We start from the raw sequence: 17,331 nt of genomic DNA, 5'->3' as shown, positions 1-17,331 counted from the left end.
GAATTCTTAACACAATCTGTAATTTATTTTGGACATTTAGTTCAGTATGTTGCACCGTGAACGCCTTTTTCTTTTTTTCCTAGCGTAAGGCCTCTATTAGGTCAGATCCTAGAATACATAATATCCGCATGACTTCTGTTACCTTTCAATATTCACGAATGAACGAATGATTTTTCAAAATTTGTAATTTTTCGAGTCGATTTTTCATCGAAGGGGTGATATGAGCACCCTACTTTTGATTGTGAAGTCATCTCATATAATCTAAAAATTTATTTTTTTTTCACTGCACTTAACAGTCCGTGCATAAAAGATTGAATTAAAAAAATATCTAACACTCAAACATCATGATGAAATTTGAAAGAGCTATTCGGGATAATATGGGCAGCTGTTTCGAACTTCATTTATTTCTTTTTCTTGGAGTTTAGAACACTGATTTATAACATTCCAATTGATACATTTCCTTGTTAGCTTAAGGGATGCATGTTATTTCAGTTAAAAATTATACAGTTGTCAAAGGGTGCTCATTCTATTCAATTGGCGAAACCGCCCCGACTACCCCTACCAATAATACTCTATGCCCTGTGAGAAGTGGAAAAAAATCAACTTAATTATGTTTCTGGAAAACTTATGATTTTGAAAAATAATTCAAAAATGCATTCTAAAATGCAAAATTTTGCCCAAAAAATTTGAACGAGAAGACAAAAGTCAAAATTAAAATTATAAGCATCCAGTATGATAACCAATACTTCATCTTACTTCTGTCAGCAAAAAGCAGTTTTTTATGTTTAAAACAATTTTTTGAACAGTATTCAAATTACATAATAAATATTCGAGCTGTTTAGTTGAATACCTATAAGTAAATGAAAAACCGAATTTAGTACTAAACCATTTACTTTCACTAGAGTTTTATTCTTTCACAGATACGAGTATTTCGACCTCAACTGTAAGGCCTTGTGGCTGAGGCCTCAAGTCGAAATACACGCGTATCGTTCAAAGGATACACACTCTAGTGGAATCAAATGGTTTAGTACTAAATTCGGTTTTTCATTGACTTATTCATCAATTAGAAGTAATTCATAGATTGTTTGAATTTATTTCCTAAAAATTTGAAATAAATTCCTAAATTTTTCATTTCCATGTACCTACTATCTTTGGTAAATTTTAAGCTTACACTTTTAACAAACAAAAAAGTTGAAACATTTGGATAGTCAGTACATTATTACACACTGCTTGGATGAAACATATATCATTGTCTGTCTGTGTCCATAAACCGGTGTTCTAAGAGACATAGTAGTCAGGAGTAGATAACTTATACATTGCTTATTTAAAACTAAAAACTTTGGAAATTATTGCTAAGTAAAAAATGCAATGAGTTTTATAAGTATTTTTTTCACCGCTGTCAAACGAAAACTACTTACATCGAACTTGTATCTTCTGCCTAGGACCAGATTTGAGCTATAATTAGCCAAATCTAGGTTGTATATATTTTGACAGTTCGTCATGAAAGGTGACGTTTGACAATTCGCAAAGCTGGTTTACAAAGACATGTCAAATTTGATTATTTTCGACACTGCACAGTGCGAGGGTAAGTAATGTATAGAAAAGTAGGTACGGTATATCTCAGAACATATAAAGTTTTTTTTAAACTTTTTTCAAAGCAGTTTTTTATAATGTCATCAAGCATTGAACAAAAATATTGGAAAATACAATCTTAATATAAACACAACCAAATTTATCAAGCACCTAAAAATATCTTACACAAAATGTCATTTATCAAATGAAAAACGGTAAATATAGTGAATTGAGTAAATTTGTTAATTTGATACATCATTTAAAACGATGTTAAAAAAAAAATACTCCAAAAAAAGGCCATTTATTGGAATGAGGTCTGTTTTAAAAAGTCACTTGTTGAAAGCAATTTTCGAAACTCTGCCAAAAGCATCTGCGATGATACATATAAGTTCCTCTACATACCGATAAAACATATTCATTTGGCTCGTCAATGCCCTTGATTCCGTAGTTCACCGTGCTGATCATGTGCAGCAGGATGTACTCCAGGCCGTTCCGCTAGGAGGAGGCCATCCACGAAACCTGCTCGTACCGCCGGAGTTCACCCCTCACGTCAAATAGATTTGATTTCAGCTCCCGGAACTTGGTGACATTTTTGACATCTGCGTTGTCGTAAGCTTATGCTAGATGTAGTTCTCGATCGAAGACTGAAGATTTCGCGAATCTGGTTAATCTGCACGTAGAGCAGCTTCACCTTGTTGACATTGGGGGATGGGGCGAGCGGTTGCTTTCTTGGAGGACTAAATCAATGGCTTCTCGTCAAATGATTCGGTAGTGGGTGTTTTGCAGATATTTGAGGGCGATAGCGGCGACGATCTTCTCGGCAGTGATGACGAAGAGGTGTCCGTGGGGTGGATAGTAGTGCTGGAGGTGGTGGCGGACAGTAACTGTTCATCCCAGAGAGGATTTTCAGGAACTGAGTAAGGGCGATTTCTTTTTCGTAGAGTTGCTGGCCTAATTGTCACGCTGAGGAGGAATCGAGGTCCTTTGCTGTGATAACTTCCCAACGGCTTAGCTGTTGTCTTGTCACATCCTGCACTATCGCCAACACGATTTTCTGCTCGAGGGTTTGCTCCAGATTGTTCCGAAGCATTCACAGTGGACGCCAAACAGAACGCAATCTTCATCGGTAACTGTTTCCGAATTGTTCAACATATTTAACACTCGTTTATTTGCATTTTCCGAGAAAAAAAAAACTTACGGAGAAAAGCGCGAACGCGAACTGCACCTCGTCGTCAACCGGCATGAAAACAAAAGTGAGCAGTGTTGCGAGACTTATTATCGCATTGAAGTTAAATGCGATAAGGGCCCATTCACAAATTTCATAACGCTAAACGGGGTGGATGGGTGTCCTCATGATGTTACGGCTCATACATAATTTATAGAAAATTCATACAAAAAGCGTTACGAGGGGGTGGGTGGGTAACTAAAATGGCCATTTTTGCGTTATGAAATATATGAATAAATCCTGCTGTTGCTGTGTAATATTTATATATTTTAGATGTGAATATTACACATTTGCGATGTGTTGGAAAATTGTATTTTTGTTTTCGTGTAATTTCTAAGGCTGTGAACCGTTTCATCAGTTCGTTTAACTATTAGTAAAAATTTGACATTTCGATAGTTATTTTCCCCTCAAATGGTTAAATTGAACATCGCGGTCGACCCATTTGAGCTTTGACAGTCGAGTAGTTATTTCAGAACAAAATTGACAGATGGTTAGTTATTCTTAAATTCACGGGAGCAGAAAATAACTTTCGAACTGTCAAGTTTAACCATGCTCCAGAGCAGAGTTATTTCTAATCGGAAGGGAAATAGCTATCGAGCTGTCATATTTTAACTAAAAGTTAAAGCGAACTGGTGAAATGGTTCACAGCCTGTTGATAGTCGAATAATATTTCAGAACAAAGTTGACAGATGTTTCTCAAATAAAGTTTAACGATGCTCCAGAGCAATGTGATGGATTTTACTAAGGAGGCGCAGATGATTGATGCGTGCCACTAGTTTTCTCTTTCATTCTCCCGCTGTTCTTATGCAGCGCAAATAGTGACGTCACCGGAGGAGAAATAACTATCGAACTGTCAAAACTGTCAAAGTATACTAGAATAATAGGATCACAGCACTGCCCATAACTGCATATTTGAAACATTCGAAAAAGTAGGCATTGAGTAAATGGAGTACCAAGTGTGCATTTTATGGCAGTATGGGAGAAAACTACAATTTCTTAAAATTACCAGGAACTCAAAAGTGCTTATTTGAGGCTGATATTTTGTACCACTCATATCGCATACTAGATGAATAGACAGAAAATAATTCTGATAGAAATTTCATTGCTATTACATTACGAGGCTCATTTATAATCTCAATGTGACTGTTATGCGGTTATAGTTACCAATGTGACAAAATAACTTGGTATTTTTTTCGAATTTTCTAGAACAATCTCACAGATTTCAATAAGTTGATCGAAAGTATTCATCATTTGATGACTCTCCATGGTGTTAACTCCAATTAGTCAAAAAAAAGTCGAATGTGACTGTCATGCAGTTATGGGCAGAGCAGTACCACAATAATACAAACCTGAGACGGAGACTCGACAATAGTCCATTTTACGAGACGTTTTTGAACAGCTGATCGCTTGATTTATGAATGAAATTTTGACAGTAGGCGGTGTCGTAACGCATGAAAGTAACAGCAATATAGTCAGTGTTGCCGTTTCATAAAATGGACTATAAAAGAGTGCATGGTGACGTCACGAAAAATTCTTCTTCTCTGTCCCTCTTTCATCACGCTCAATTGACTGTCCTGCTCTTTGACACTCATTGCTGGAATTGTTTAGATTTTTTTATATGGAGTTGACATTCACTGCTGGAATTGTTGACATTTTATCATATGCAGTTTCGAGGTTAGGTCAGGCGTGCAACGATCTATGAGCCATTTTACGAAGCTAGTCAAATGACAGGAGACCTGAGAGAATTCAATCATCGTCATCAGTTTCGCGATGATGATGGTTGATGACTGTTCGCATTTCTAGCGTAGCTTTTTGTCCAGGTGAAAACATAAATGGAGAAAAATTATTAAAATAATTCTGATCACAAAAGTGCTTTTTTATGTGCAATATGGGTAACAAAAAGGAAGCAGATATAATAACTAGGTATAATGTTGCAGTACAAACATTTTTGGATCTTTTTTTGTCATTTTCTCTATGTCCCCGTTTGGTAAAATGAGGCGTTGTTAAAAATCACACTGGATTTAATCCCAGGTCTCCTGTCAATTGACGCTGTTGCGGCGAACAGCTGTTCCGAAACGTCTCGTAAAATGGCTTATAGTATCTGTATTTCATGACAAAACGAATCAGCCTCTGATTGTTCCGCCGAACATCGTTGCCAGTAATAATTTAAACGGCAACATCAGCATCCTCTGTGCTTAGTTCTTTTCGCTCTCCTTTTCAATTTTTATTGATGCACACCAGTTTTCTGGCAACATGAAGAACATATAAGAGGAAAAAAAGCTAACAAGTAGCTATTGTCACATATTGTCATAGTCGTAAAAAATAGCAGCCAATTAAGCATTACAACTGTCAAGCATCTTGGAATCCACAGCTACACTCAGGCAAATGGACTATCAATAAACATAGGAATTCCTTATGAAATTTCGCCACAAGAAATCAGGTTGAAATTCATAAATTTGCCTTATGAAACCAGAATTTGAAAACAAAAAACGTTTACGCGGCAACCTGGAATCGAACCAAGAACCTTGCAATCGATAGGCCCGAGCGTACACCACGCGCCTATCGACGCCTTGATATGGAGTGATGCTAAAGCAATACATAAAGCGTTCTTATTGCAATAATCGCTTCACCGTTCATAAGGCAAAATGTATGAAATTCGATAGTCCAGTTCGCTGCGTGTACATATGAAATGGGTAAGATGTCAAACGCAAGCAAAGTTTATGTTTATTTTAATATACTGCTTCGAGACTAAAAATGGGTGAACGTGCGAAGTTCGATTTTTGACCAACTTCGCCACATCGCGAGTCACTTCGCTATAGTGCGTATCTATGCCCTCCGTGTGCATTATGCGCACTATTAAGAATCGAGTTGCAACGCGGCGAAGTTTGTCAAAAATCAAACTTCGCACGATGGTTAACCCATTTTCTAACGCGAAGCAGTATATCTGTAGAAGATCTAAGTAGAGTATACAAATCAAATCCTAACAACCCAGCTTAATGCTCATCACCCTAATAACCAGTACAAATGTATTTGCCTATTCGTCATCAAACGTCAACATCCTACCGCAAAATCGCTAGTGTTTGGAGGGGATTTTAACCTCCAAATTTCCAAATAACCTCCAAATCATCACCTCCAAGTTAGTTCTAAAACCCTCCGTTAAATGAAATATGGTGGCGCGTCGACCGTCGCATGTTTATCGTTAAACAGTCAATAAACCCATCATTAGTACACATTAGATCTGTAGTGACCAATAGGTTCGCGAGAGAGGGAGTGGAAGGCACTCACCAAATAACCGCATCAGGGTCATCGATCGCTATGATCAATATTGTGGTCAGTTCAATCCAACTGCTCAACCCGATAGGTTGATAATATACGGCGTGCGTAAATCTACAAAATCGAATCGTTTATCTAATTCCGAAAGTAAGTGCTTATCCGCGACTTTAGTTAAAAAGTGGGAAAGCAGAACTCGGTTCGATAGCCGTATTTAGTGACTGCTTAGTGCTAAACGTGTGCTCTGTTTAAAGAGCGAAGAAAGTGATCCCCATCCTTTAGCCACATCGCTGGCCTTTTAATTGTCATTTATTTTGGCGAAGAAAACCCTTCGATCCAGCGTATACAGCCGACTGGCTCGTACAATATCAATATCATAAAATCATTCAGAAAAGGTTTCAGTATTATTTTATGTCACTAAATGAATGAAATTGAGCTGGAAAATATTTGAACACAAAATAATTTTCGACATTATAACTTGTTGATCCATGTTTAAATACTGACGCTGAATATTTAAACGTCCATAATAAAATAATGCATATCACAATACCGAAGTCGACAACAGCTGTTCACATAACTTATTATTTATATTAAGAGTCTTATTTAGTATGCAACATAGGTACTGAAGTACAATTTAATTTTGCTTCGGGAATTGGTTACTCACCATACTCACAAAGAGTAACTTGCTCACTCAGGCGAGAGTAATGACGTCATACTCGCTGCGAGTATTACTCTTTAAGTGAGTAATACTCGCAGTGAGTTATGACGTCATACTCTCGCGTGAGTAAGAGTAAGGAATGAGTAACTCACAGTGTGAGTATTACTCGCAAACGAGTACGAGAGTGAGTATTTTTTAACTCGCGAGCACGAGTTTCCCAACACTGCATGTGGGTACGGGAATGATCAACTTCTCCCCACTGATCAACTACACCCCGAATTACGGTAACTGAAACACTGTATATCTTGTAAAAGTTTGACATTTATATTCGGCATCAGGGCCATAATTTAAGTAACGACATTTTTTATATGCCCGAACGATGTTTACCTGGGTGGTCAGTGTTACCCTATATCAACAGAATAAAAAAGTCAATTGAATATTTTTTTCAAACATGTTTGGAGTCAATCGGTAGAAATCAGTACTTGTTTACAAAAAATGAAACCTGGAACATTTGCATTTTCAAATGAATTACTTAACAAATATCGAGAATGTTGTTGCCAACAATGCCTCGCCGTATTGTCTCTATATCAGATTGAGTGTTCCAATCGGTATAACGATCTGTCACTTTACCAGTTAATACCCGTGCAATCTACAACGTTGATGTGCAATAATAACTATGGTGTAACAATTGAATTTCCTTAAGTTATCTTAAATCTTTCCGAATTATTAAAATATGTACTAAAATTATTACATCTAAACTTTATCAACTACATTTCGGTGAAAAAAGTGTGTATATAATAGATTAGGGATGTTCCGATTTTTCTATTAATTGGAAAAAAACGACATTTTGCTCTCGATATTCAAAATTTCTTACTCAATATATCGGCGATGCCGCTATAGTTCTGATATTTCGTTCACTAATATATATAAGCCAGAGGAAGTGAGCCTGGTTCCAAAAGTACTTTGCGTGTAGAAGCCGAGGCCAAGCAGTAAACGTAGATTTGACCCTCCACAACAATACCTATCAATCTTACCACAACGTTTAGGTTATTTCATTATGTTTGAGCAGTCGCATTTCCAGTTTTGAGCTTCACTCATGATTGCTTCCTGATTCACCGGGAGTGACCTTACAACCCAGCATTGGCTTTCTGAGATGATTGCATGGTGTTCAAATAGCCGCATATGTTGGTTCAGATCAAATTTACATATATTCCTTGACCTCGGCTCCTATCCAGAAGGTATTTCTAGAACCAGGTTCCAGTGTTCACCCCATGCAAGATAATAAACCAATTGATGTATTCTAAAAATGGCTAAAACCTATTTTTGAATATCGGGTTCGTAGCTAAATATGTGAAAGATGTGTCAAGAAAATACTTATTTCCGGTTGAACACATCTTCCTGTTTGAAAATCCCACTTGCAGGATGTCTAACTCATCTCATCGATCGAAATGATCCCATTTCATTAAACTTACTCGTTTCTGAGCAATCGTCGATTGAAAACAAAAAGTCTGTTCGGGACTTTGAGGGTTACCTGCCTTATAAAGGTTCAAGCTTGTGTTCTATGTAAGTTTTTTCTTTAGTTAACAAATTTTAACTTTTTTATATAATGTAAGATTTGTTAACATGTTTCTTCAGTATATTTGTGAAAGATGTGAAAATCTACAAGCATACAATAAAAAAAAACACTTCTAGCGGTAGTATAATGACAGCTTGTGGATACTGGCAATGTGATCTACAAACTCTGCAACAGAAATAAAGAAAATCTCTGACTACATCAAATAATTAATGCTTTTTCGTGTGTCTCCATGTTTCGCTGGAAAGAGTTTGTAGTAAACGTATAACATCAAATATTTTTTTCGATCTTCGACCACCATTGCTGGCAACAATTCACCCAACTGCACAACAATGACGCCGGCAACCCTGACGAAGAGAAATGACGGAGGAGAAATCGCTGAAATAGTCCAATAAGAAACCACTGAGTGACTTCGACAAAGTCGACAAAACATACCACTGCACTCACTCACTGCAACGTGTGTAGATGTACTTGTACTGCTTGGTTCCAATCAGATGTGAGTGCCCTCGTTTGTTGTGGTGCTGTTGATTTCGCCCGAGCTCAGGTCTCCATCTTTGCCGACAAAAGCAAACCAAACTAGTTTGCCACTATTCCAACTAGTTTTGCGTAATGCATGAATTGATCGGCTGGCTGTGGTTTCCATCCAAAATCCAACAGGTACTCTGATTGATTCCTATTGGATTGACTGGATTTGGGATCGTATGCCCTTCGATGAAATTTTGAAATGGAGAGTGGAAGGAGTCATCCATCACCCGTCCAAAATCCATTTCGATCCTAGAAAAGTGCAGGTATATTTATTTCCACTCAAAAAAAAAAAAGTTACGTAATTTATTTAACAACACACCAACACTGCTGACGACGATTAATAATGGTCGCCGTTGTCGTCGTCACAGTGCGGAGAAATGTTTGTACACAAGTCGTGCTCGCGGCAATAAACTCATTTTTTAACGTGACCAATCGGTGAAGAACAACCGAATACACTCAATCACGTCCACAAAGCTAGCGAGCGAATGAGCGAACGCGTGTTGTGAGTGTCTCGACAAAACCCCTTCGACGTCGACGCTCCACACCGGTGGCTGCTTCTTTCCCATCAGGTGAGGGGATGTCCGCTTGTCACCGCTTTCGCTGTTGGGGTAGTTTGTTTTGAAATCGCGCTTTTAGTCGGTGCAAAGTCACGACTTTGGTTGGTGTTAAGCGATGGGAAGTCAGTTAGATGAAGGTAGATTTGGGAGGAAGTCGGATGTTTTGCAATCAGTTATCTGACACATTTGGTATTAGCCGATAGGTCTATGTACCTTTAGTGGAGTTATCCCATTCCTGCTGCCAACCTTAAAGCGTTGCCTCTTTACACGCGTTCCAGTCCTAGTTTCCTAGACTTCATCCATTCCTCAACTATGGAGATAGAGTGCGCTGCTGTCAACTCTATTTCCTCCATCGATTCGCCATATACCACTAGGGTGATGTCGTCGGCGAAGCCAACAATCTCTACACCCGTCGGAAGGGGCAGCCTCAGTACGTCATTGTACATCGCATTCCATAACACCGGTCCCAGGACTGTACCTTGAAGTATTCCCGCAGCGCTGTTGAACGCATTCTTCACATTCAGAGTGACAACCGCGCAGTGACGGATGCCGCTCCTTTTATGCTCGATTGCCACCTCAGCTGTCTGAACGACCTACTGTATAGCTTTCAGATAAGATTTACCCTTCCTGAATTCAAACTGGTAGTTGGACAGGCCGTTCGCACTTTCCGTGTACGGTACTAGCCTCTCCAACAACATGCCCGTCGTATCTAGTAGACAGATAGGTCTATACGCCGATGGGTCACCTGGGGGTTTACCCGCCTTTGGTAATAGCACTAACTTCTGTCACTCTCTTATATCCAGAAAGATTCCATGATCTATGCAGCGTTGTATCGTTGTTCTGAACATGTCCGGATCCGTATTTACTGCCGTTTTAAGACAATATTCGGGATACCATCAGGTCCCGGTGCCCTATTTGACACGAATGATTTCACAACTTCTGCCAGCTCTTCGTTCGTCGCCCTCGCCACTTTTTCTCCTTTATCTGCCGCATACGGCGATGGAGGCCATGGACTTGTGAATTGATGTACTCTTCCCACATCGCGATCGATCGCAGATACTCGGGCGACTTCTCTTGGAGCGTTATGGCACCATTGATCTTAGCCGTTACCACTCTGTAGGCGTCCCCATGGACTCGAGTTGGATCTCTTGTATAGACTATCAATCCATGCCCGTTTTCTTGGTTGGACTCTTGGTTTCCTTTTTGAGAGCTAACTTTGCCTCTCGGAATGCTTCACTGCGTTCTTCTCTTTGTGCTTCTGTTCGTGCGCGTTGCAAATTTCGTCTAGCCCGAAGGCAGATTGCTCGAAGATTTGGAACTGATTCGCACCACCAGTACACCGGCAGCCTGTTCTCTCTGGGAGGGGCTTTTCTCGGCATGGAAGCATCACACGCTCGTATTATCACAGCAACTAGATCTTCACCGTTTAAAAAAGACAATTTACCGCTTCGCCTACAGAACTTCGGCGTATTTCGCTTCCTCCATTCCATAACGAGGACCTCGCCTGGGTTCTTACGTTTTGCTGTTTTCGGTTTAGGATTCTCTTAGTCACTGTTTCCGGGTTTCTCCTTACATTCTTTTTTCCAACTCGTATCCACGGGTTGCTGTTGCTTTTCGCCCTTGGTTTCTATGGAAGCATTGTCTGCTTCGGACTATCCTGTGGCTTTTTTTTCAGGGCTTTCATGGCCTTGGACGCGGTTTTAGCCTCTCCACTGTTGCCATGTCTTATTGATCGAGAAGTTCGGCTCATGCTAGCTTTTTCGCTCTGGTAGACAGCCGCGTAGGACACTTTTCCTTTAGAAACCATGCGTCTTTTCGCCACGTATTTATCCTCGGAAGGTACCCTCTTTCGCATCGCGTAACGAATATCATCTGATATATTTGCGTTGCCTGTGAAGGAAAACACTGGCAAGACTTAGTGTCTCTTTTGCCTTCTACCTTGCCAAGTTGTGCCTTGGCTTTCTCGTAGTCTTGCTTTGCAGCTAGGACTGATTGTCGCAATTTCAGTAGGCTTGTTTGAAGTATTGCTGATATCGCTTTTGCTCTTAACAATGTCGATGATGACATCAAGTTGCTCTGCAGCTACTTGCATTTTCGGGAGATACGCCATAGCTTTCGAAATTTGCTCTCAAACTTTTTTATTTCAAAAGATAGCACAACAAAACATTAAATAATTTGGAAGATATAGGTCACTTAAGAATTTTATGGTCAAAAATCGGGTTTTCCTCAACGTTCAACGCTCCGTCATCGTAATCATCGTCATCATCGAAATTTCAAAAGCAGTTTTTAAAATTCAAAACTGAAAGTTATACGATGAAAATGTGTTCACTGTATTTTGGTTGGGGAATAGAATACAGTGAACACAATTTCCTGTAAGTTTTGTAGATTTTGAACGAAAAAACTGCTTTTGAAAATTCCGAAATCAATGACGGATCCTGCCCCCTTAACGAAAATATCAATTTTCAAGGCCTACTATGTTCTGAAGAGTTTTAAATATAAGTAAAATACACATTTTCTCTGAAACCGTCATACCTCCAAAATTTTCCTATGAAAATATATGAGCGTTTTTGTAGTTTTCATCCACTTTTCCAAGCGTAACTTTCCAAAATAATCCACGTGAAATCAAAAACTTTTATCGCAAATTGAATAAACATATCTTAAAGTATATTTTATGAAACTTTGGTGTAGGTATTTTTCGATTTTCTCTGATAAATATGTTTTAAATTATTCCTTAATTTTACTTAGAAAACATTTTTTTTAATTCTCGCGATTTTAATTCAAGACAGTCGAATAGTTTATAAAATATTCATTAATAATTAATCATTTTTAGCGAAAACAAGGCGACTGTAGATGTTTATCATGTCAATCGAGGTACATATATTAATTTTCAGTAGCTCTGACCTCAGTTTTAATATTAACTTCGTTACGAGCAAATAATACTAGATTTTGACCTGGGAGGGAGGCACAGATGCTACACACGAAATATGACACAACACTTTTCCAAATTGCAAGATAATTCCCGCTCACTAACGACAATCAAGGCAGGCTTGCGAAGAATCGCTCGTTTTCTTTTGTTGTGTACCTTCGATCTTTCTGGACAAACTTGGGAAAAGGGCCATTGTTTTATGTGCATCCAATTTTAATGCTGATTGGAAAAGCGTAAAAAGATGCGTGTTTCAATACTTTATATTCGATCAAATTAAAAGGTGCTATCGTGACATTGCTTTAGGGTGTGCAGGAATTGCTTTTCAACCGATTGTTGTCAACTTCGTTGAAATGCAAAAATATGTTTTGATCAATTACGCCATGTTTGTCCATTCTTTAAGATCTGGGCTCACGGTGACAGTTCGTGACAGCAGAATCTCGGCTCACTATGACGTTCATAAATTTTGTATCGGTTTCTCCCCCCCAGATTTTGACTATTTTGAGCTATATTATTGAAAAGTGCAATGTATAAAGGATTTTTTTTATTTCCTAGATGAATAAATCGGAGCTGGAGAAACCATTCGCTGGGAAAATTCTAGGAAGGACTCATAATAAATTTCTGGAGTTGTCCTCCTAGAATTTTTTTGAGAAAAAACAGGGGAGAAATTCAATTAGAGCTCCTGAAACAGCTCCTGGATCAATACTTTAAGAAATTAGGAAAAAAAGTTCAGGTGGGACTCGTAGTAAACTACCTGGAAAACTATCAGCAACCTTCTGGATTGTTTTTATTCTTATTTTGTTTTCCTTGATTGTTTTTAATTTTGTGTTAATTACTTGTAAAATCCGATACAAATATTTTGAATGTGTTCTTGCAATAATACCAGGTCCGTCCTACTCGGGCTCAGATTGGGTACCACTTCTAGTACTGCATTTGGTCCCTCGGTAGTGCAAAAGGTACCCAAGTTTGACAGATCGCAGTACACTTTTCACGGCATTGTAGATTACCTTATGAACCATAAAATTTTGGGCAACTGCAAGGAACATGGAAGTCTTTATTTTGTTTTTGATAATACCGGACAATAATCTATAAGAAATTTTGAGAAATTTCTTAAACAATTTGTTTTAAGAAGGAATAGTAAGAAGTATTTTCAAAGGAAGACTGTTATTACTTCATGGAAATTTTCCTATTTACCTTTATTTTTATGAGAACGAATTATACTCACAATTAATATAACAGTTTATAGTTAACGATCAAACTGAACCAACTTTTTCGAACATTCTTTGAGATTTTTTTTGAAGAATTCTTTTGATGGATACAATTGCGCCTAAAATTTGTTCGAGATGGAATACGACGGATCAAATTTCATGACTTTTTATTCAAATGTACAAAGGAATCAAGAGGACCAACGATTAGATTTAACATTTTCAAACTATCTTACACTTAAATAAAACGATAGCAAAATAAACGCCATGGCAAGTATCACACATCATTTTTTTACATCAGGATACCCGGAAGTGTTTTCGAAATAGGCCAAATCAGTTAATGTTTATAATAAAATCAATCCATATCATCCCATGAATCAAAGTTCATAAATTTAACCAAAATATAAAGAGATATTTTACCTCTAAATCTCAACTGCAACCACAGTTTTGGGAACGAGCTAGAAAGGGCTGCAAGAAAACCTTCAGGAATGCCTTTAAGGATTCCTTTATGATTTTATCCAGTGATTCCTTCAGAATTCTCTCCAGTGATTTGCATAAGATCTTCCAAAAAACGTCCAAAGATTTTTTTTGCGGTTCCCTCCAGAGAGTTGAATTCCTCAATGAAAGCTTACTAGGATGTGGTATTATTTTCTGGAACAATTTCCCTGGGACAGTAATTTCTGTAGCGAATTCCCTGTATGTGATAATTCCTGGAGGAAAATCTTGGGAAATCCTTTGAAGAATTTGTAAAGTAATTTCAAGTAAGATCCCTAGTGGTGGCAAGTATCCTTGGAGGGTTCCATTTCTGGAGAAATCCTTGGGGACATCTTAGTAAGAATCTATATAGCGTTTTTTTCCTGTAAGAATCTTTGGAGGAGCCTCTTGGAACATTTCTGGAGGAATCTTCCAAAGAATACCATGAGAAATCACTTGAAGAATCCCTGGAAGGATCTCTATAGTAATCCCTGCGGGTATCATTGGATAAATTCTATGAAGAATTCCAGCAAAGGACTGGAGGATTGATTGGAAGCATTTCTATAGGAGTTAGTTGTGAAAGAGAAACCCCAGAATCCTTGGAGGAACTTCTGGCAGAATTTCGGGACGAATTACTGAATTCCTGGAGCCCTATCGGAATCAACCCAAGAAAGGTGGTTGCGATCTAAACTTTATCATGGAGGAATATTAGGAAGAAACTACTAAAATACTACTACTACTGAAACTAAGCATGGGAAATGCCAAGTAACCTACCGGATTTTGTTTTTAACTTTGAGTTAATTACTGGTAGAATCCAAGACAAAATTTCTGAACGGGTTCCTGGAATATCTGAATTAAAAAAAGAGGAATTCTTGAAAAAAAAATGTGAAAAAAATCTTTTAAAATCTATTTGAAGAAGGAATATTTTAAAGTATTTCTGAAAGAATTTTGTGATAAATTCCTGGAGGAATTCAAATTTTTATTTTTACAAAAGCTCTTCATTATTTACTGGTGTTTGGTAAAATAATTTAAAATTTGAAAATTGTTGGAACGTTTTTCAATAACATTTTTTGGATAAAGATTCTTTACATTCTATGGATTTCTTCTGGAATGCTTCATGAGTTTTATTTGGAAACGTTCTTCACTTTATTTTCTATAATTTTTAGAAAAAATAATTTCAAAAGCTTTTGTAAATATTTATTGAGATTTTATTCAGAAATCCCTCTACGACATTTAAATGAATTTCATAGTTATGAATATTTTTAAGGTACTGTTTAAGGTATTCTACAGATGCTCATCCAATTTTCCATTGGTCAGTAATTGTCCCAAATTACCCCTTAATAATTCCTGCAGGGATTTTTTCAGGAACTCTTGCAGATCCCTTCAAATGTTTCTCCAGGATTTTTTTTTGGGGACTTTCAAAAGAAAAACCTAGTCTTGTCACCCAGTAGTTCGTTTTATTATTCATAATTTTCTTCAAATCTCTACAGTCTATTTCTCCAAAATTTCTCCAAAAAAATCTCTAGGGATTCCCTTGGGAAGAATTTCAAATCACAACCGTTTTATCTAGAGTAGATCTGATAGGGCTCCATTCCGTATCTCTCCCAGAGACTCTTCCGCTGATTCGTCCAGAAAAATATCCAATAATTATTCCATAAATTTGGAAATACGTCCAAGGCTTATTCCAGGCATTTTTCCACCAAAATATAGACAGAGATTTCTCCAGCAAAATCTCTACAATAATTCTTCCAGAAATATGTCCACAGATACTCCAGTCATTTTCTTCAGGGATTTATACAAAATAAGTCTAAATATGTCTCCAAGGGTTCCTTCGGCAATTTATCCATTTATCCATAATGCTTCTGAGATTTTTTCAGCGGTTTCTCCAGGAAATTCTCCAAAAATTACTCCATAAACCATTCTTATGGTTCCTCCAGAAGTTGTTCTATTCATTTTTAACTGGAATCCCTCCAGAGATTTTCCCGGGTATTATTCCTGTTTCGGAATTACTCCTGTAATCCTTCCAAGTATTTCTTTAAGAATTTATCCACGGATTTATCCAAAAATTTCTTCATGGAAGTAGTTTTTGAAAAAATTCTTGGGATTATTTCTGATGAAATTCCTAGACAAATTCTTGAAAAGATCCCTGAGGGTATTTTTAAGGACCAGAACAATTCTCTTGATAAACTTTTAGGTTAATCCCTGGAGGATTTGTAAAAATAGTTAGTAATGTAGTTGTAAAAATCTTCAAACAATTTCCGGTAGCGATTTTGCTGAAACTACTCTAGAAGAATTGCTGGAGAAAACTCTTGAGGAATCCCTTTAGGAACTCGTGAAGTAATTACTTGTAGAATCCCAGGAGAAATTGCAGCGGAATCCATACAGGAATTCCTGGATCAATCCCTGGATAAATCCTTGGACACATCTCTGCAAGAATCCCTCTAGATATTTTTCTGGAGGAATGCTTGGAGAAGCCTCTGGAAGAATGTCTAGAAGAATCTCTGAAGAAACATCATGAGAAATTGCTTGGAAATACCTGGAAGAATCGCTGAAGGAATCCCTAGACAAATTTCTGAAAAAGTTCATGAAGGAATTCTTAAAGATATTCGAGAAGGAATCTTCTCCTTAGACATGCGCTGCCAGTATACATAATTGGGGCCGAACTGGCCGTCACTCTTTGGTACTCCGCATCAAACCATCCGATTGAGCATGGATCTCTAAGAGCCCTAACATCAAAGGCATCTGGATAGAGAACTGTCTGCCCAGTGAACTGTACATTTTCCGTAAGACTTTTATCAAGAGATAAAACGTGTCTTCAAAGCCATAAAATTTGTCGTTCGTCGGTGATTCTTAGAAGTATTAACAGAGGATGTCTAGTACAAATGGGCCTTCCTTAGCCGAGTGTCCGTGGCTACATAGCAAAGCCATGCTGGGTTCAATTCCCGGTCGGTTCAGGATCTTTTCGTAATGCAAATATAAGTATTATCGTACCTGCCACACGATATACAAACGCAAAAATGGCAACTTTGGCAAAGGAAACTCTTAGTTAATAACTGTGGAAGTGCTCATAAAAACACTAAACTGAGAAGCAGGCCCTTTCCTAGTGAGAACGTAGTGCCAAGAAGAAGGATGTGGAAGTGCGAAAGTAAAAGTACACTAAGCTTGGACGTAGATGTCTCTTCCCCACTTCGGGTATAACGCTGCGAAGAACGGGATCGCCATCTATCCTTAATTTTTTCTACTGTACGTAGAACATTTCATAAGCTACACGCTCGCGTAAATCATTCCCAACCCGGCTGCCTTGCAAAACACAACTATAGGTACCGTAATTCGGGGTGTAGTTGATCAG

The 17,331-nt window shown here is 37.9% G+C and overlaps 1 protein-coding gene and 1 long non-coding RNA gene across 16 annotated transcripts in view; one reads left to right on the top strand and one right to left on the bottom strand.

Annotated features, from left to right (window-relative positions):
- Positions 1-17,331, top strand: part of LOC5574500 (nuclear receptor coactivator 2) — a 567,167-nt gene that overhangs the window by 13,413 nt on the left and 536,423 nt on the right. The gene's annotated exons all lie outside the window — the stretch shown is intronic.
- LOC110676698 lies at positions 6,957-9,514 on the bottom strand. The gene is made up of 3 exons (XR_002500631.1): positions 9,143-9,514; positions 8,746-9,072; positions 6,957-8,676 (listed from the first exon to the last, which is right to left on the bottom strand). It is a non-coding gene; the product is annotated as an uncharacterized LOC110676698 (long non-coding RNA).

The sequence above is a fragment of the Aedes aegypti genome, chromosome 2, assembly GCF_002204515.2.
Source record: "Aedes aegypti strain LVP_AGWG chromosome 2, AaegL5.0 Primary Assembly, whole genome shotgun sequence".
Taxonomy (NCBI): Eukaryota; Metazoa; Arthropoda; class Insecta; order Diptera; family Culicidae; genus Aedes; species Aedes aegypti.
This window is presented reverse-complemented; position numbering and strand designations above follow the sequence as displayed.